At 36.9% G+C, this 4,032-nt stretch overlaps 1 long non-coding RNA gene across 1 annotated transcript; it reads right to left on the minus strand.

The window, feature by feature from the left end:
- On the minus strand, positions 704-3,411 carry LOC109228208. The gene is made up of 3 exons (XR_002068337.1): positions 3,015-3,411; positions 2,748-2,838; positions 704-1,009 (listed from the first exon to the last, which is right to left on the minus strand). It is a non-coding gene; the product is annotated as an uncharacterized LOC109228208 (long non-coding RNA).

A 4,032-nucleotide genomic window follows, 5' to 3' on the forward strand; every position in this document is an offset into this window, starting at 1 on the left:
ATTGGCTTTTGATTAGCGCTTGGGCAGGATCTGCCCCTCCAGAGTCTGACATACCAAAAGTGAGCATGCACAATAATATGCATACACGTGCTTTGGTGAGGGGCATTGATTCCAAGCACCATATAATGCTGAGTGTGTGTGTGTGTTTGTGTGTGTGTGTGTGATGAAATGGGCATTTGAGATAGACAGCTTAAGTATGTTGAGGGTGAGAGTACCTGGGGATATCACCATAAAATCATTCATTGGACATGCATACTTAACATGTAGGCATAGAGATGCATTTTTTCTCATGCTAGATGGTAATGTGACATTGATTATTTTACATGTATATTTGACATGTAGGCATAGAGATCTATATTCCTAATGCTAGATGGTATATGATAATTGATTACATGACATGTATATTGACATGTAGGCATAGAGATGTACATTCCTCATGCTAATTGGTAAACGAAAATTCTTATCTGGTGTTGTGAATTGGGAATACAGTTCTTTTGATAAACTCATTTTAAGTTGATTTTCAGTTGTAAGTGTCACGCCCCGACCTTGGGGAGCGCGGCTGGCGCTCAACCGAGAGATTACACTCAAGCAAGCCTACTTAATGCCTACCATTCAACCCTACCTATGAATAAATTGGGGATAACTATATAAAGAGTTAAACCAACCAAGGGAATAATATGTACAATACCAACTTTCATTTTTATAAGAGCTTCATTTATTGATAACCAAAATAACACATGTTCATAGTTTAGAGTGGAATACTCAACAAATATAACAACATCTGTAGTCTGTGATCCCAAGTCAAAATACAACCCATAGTACGTCTACGGAGCCTCTAAGAGAACAAGAGTACAATATGGAATGCCGGTGACAAGGTCCCGACTATACCTCAAAACACAATATGTAAAATCAAGTGACATAGGGCTGCGAAGTAGAATTGGGATCACCAAACCAGCTGAGAAGAGGGTAAGTTGCTACAAAGGACCAAAGCAGTCTGCTGAGGAATCACCTACATCCATTAAAGATGCAGTGCCCCCGTCAAAAGGGACGTTAGTACATATGAAATAGTACTAATATGTAAAACTAAATACCCTCTCTTGGAGTAGAGTACCAACATAAAAGGAGAGAAACATGGAATCAATAAGAAACTCAAGTAATATTAAATGCCAAGTTAAAACATAACCAATTCCAATTAAGTTTTAACAATTTGGGATGGGAGATCATTAGCACCGATACACTATCATGTTCATAGCACAGAGTTCGTTATCTGCCCGATCGGCTAAGACGTATCACCCCAATGTATGCGGGTGGACATAAATACGCAATCATCCCACCATGCACAAGGCATGGAGTCTGATCACCGCTCGATCGGTTAAGCCGTCTCGCCATTAATGAATATGGATTGACATGGTGCTACAAATCAAATATAATGATAAGAAGGAAGAACCACCGTGTGCGCGGCATGGTGTCCGATCTCTACCCGATCAGCTAAGGCATCTCCCCACAATACCATGTGGGTCGACATGGGGACAAGGACTAATGCTAGCAATAAATTCATCATGGGGACAAGGACTAATGCTAGCAATAAATTCATCATGGGGACAAGGACTGATGCTAGCAATGAAATGTCGTACTTAGCTCGACCTGTGTGCCTAACTCATCCTGCATTGCTCTCCAAAAATGCAATGTAAAGTGAGTGTCACGATCCAAGATAATAGACACAGGCACACCGTGAAGACGAACATCTCAAAGATAAATCCGAGCTAGTTTCTCTGAAGTGTAGGTAATCATTACTAGAATAAAGTGTGCAGACTTGGTTAGTCTATCCACAATCCACGACTCGTGCATTGTCCTATCCACTTGATTTTATATGATGCTAAGTGACCTTATTACAATGCAATTAACTTGTAGTAGTCACTTTTGCCTTTGTTGCATACTTACGCTTTCGAGCTAAGTGTGAGGTGCGATGTGCACCACTATAACTCAATGTCGCACATTATACATAATGTATTTTGTATCTTTTACAGGTGATATGGCCGTCTCTAAAACACCAACTCAAAGTCATAGAGTAGGTGGTAGTGGTAAGCCAGCCCCAAAAAAACACTAAATGACAAGAATGTAGCGGATAAGGGTGCTACATAGGCACGAACAAAGGCGAGGCATGACAAGGAAAAGAGTGGAACTTTTGAAGTGGACACCGAGGAAAAAAAAAACATTAATACACTAAAATTTCTAAGATACTTCTCTGATAAGAGCTTTAGAAACATGTCCACCAAAATTAAGCACCTGGTCATCATGCCTCAGTTTGTTAAAAATATTATGATTAACAATCATACGTTTCTCCTATTAAGATACTAAAAATATAAATGTAAGATAAAAAAATGGAAAAAGAAAGCTTCATTGACCTCTAACAACGTCCATATTTCGATTCCATAAAACATACAAATACCAAAACACATTACTTGGAAAAGAAGTTTATTTTCTAACCACATAAGAACTTCTTAAAAGATTCATTCGATTTACCAATTACCGAGCCTCTAAAGCTAGAACACACACTCATAATGAGAAAAACAATAATTCAAGCTAAAGACCTAAAAGGATGGTCACCAATATCCCATAAAAACCCATAAATTTCATTCTTATGAACTGGAAATGACAACTTAGTAGAAGTAGAAGTGCGAAAACAACCATACAAAATATAGATAGTAAAAATTATATATGAAGGGGAAGGGAAGAGCGAAGAGTACTTGAAATCATGATGAGGATGACAAAAATAGATGATCCTTCGACTCATCGATTAGAAGCATTGGAACAACAAAAATCTCCAAGCAACCATAGCTTCTCGAGCGCACAAAAAATAATACAGTTATTTTGATCAAATCGAGATACAAGAAAACGAAGTGAAAAATCAAAAGCAGAAAAAATATCTATGAAATCTAAAGAAAATTACTTAACTATAATGTTACAAAAAAGCCTTTCGGATGGGATAAAAATATTAAAGAATGGAACATTACCTTAAAATTATGAAAAACTGGATTAAAGATTGATCTTGTATATATTCAAGAAGATTTGGAAAATTTTCGAGTTAAGATTTTGAATAATGAAATTGCGCGAATTTTACTGTTTTTTTTTTGCAGGAGAAATTTTGAATTCAAGCTTCAGGATTCCAGACCAACACAAGAGGGAACCACTTTTCTCTCTTTGGGTTTCGCCTTCCAATCTCTTGGTGGAAAGCAGGGCAGATAGAGTGATGGAAAGGGCTTGAAATTGCACAAAACGTTGGCCGCAGATTTGCAATAGAAGAAAGTAATTACTGAAATCAAGAGCTTAAGGAGAAACTATGATGGAAGAAGGGAGACAACAGAAATAGAGAACTGGGGGAGATGAAGCAAGAGAATCGAGGTGATAATCAGTATTGTGAAAGAGATTGAAGAAAAAAGAAGACGAAGAACTTAGTAAACGGCAGAACCTAAAGCCACATATTGTAGTGGCAACCGGACTTTTAGACACGTAAGTATACCTACAACAACTTAGATACAAATGACTAAAATACCCCCGCTAGAAATTTAATGACTAAAAACACACACGTGCAAACCACCACTCGTCCTATAATATAGAAATGTAGCCGTAACTTTCAATAGATAAAGATTATTATTGCTCAATTAGTCCAAATCCATCATCCCTGTTCGGAATCTAGTGCCTTTTTTCATGCAATTAAATAGTGTGTAATGTACATATTTTATGAAAAATAATATAGATGCACTCGATTGATTTAGTTGTCGTTTATAATGAATTGATGCTTGACTCGTGCTAAAAACTGACCAAACATCATTGAAGAAAACAAAGAAGACATACTTTAGGCAATATTTTGGCCAAACAAAATGTTTAATGTATATTTGGGTGGTAATTCATGGATGATTTTTGTTGTGTGTTCTAGATGGAGAAAATGATAAAGATGATGATGATGAATGGTTAATGTATAGTGCTATAAAGAAAGGTGTTGCTAAATTTTCGTTTGTATAGGGGAGGTAT

The sequence above is a fragment of the Nicotiana attenuata genome, chromosome 6, assembly GCF_001879085.1.
Source record: "Nicotiana attenuata strain UT chromosome 6, NIATTr2, whole genome shotgun sequence".
NCBI classification, from domain to species: Eukaryota; Viridiplantae; Streptophyta; class Magnoliopsida; order Solanales; family Solanaceae; genus Nicotiana; species Nicotiana attenuata.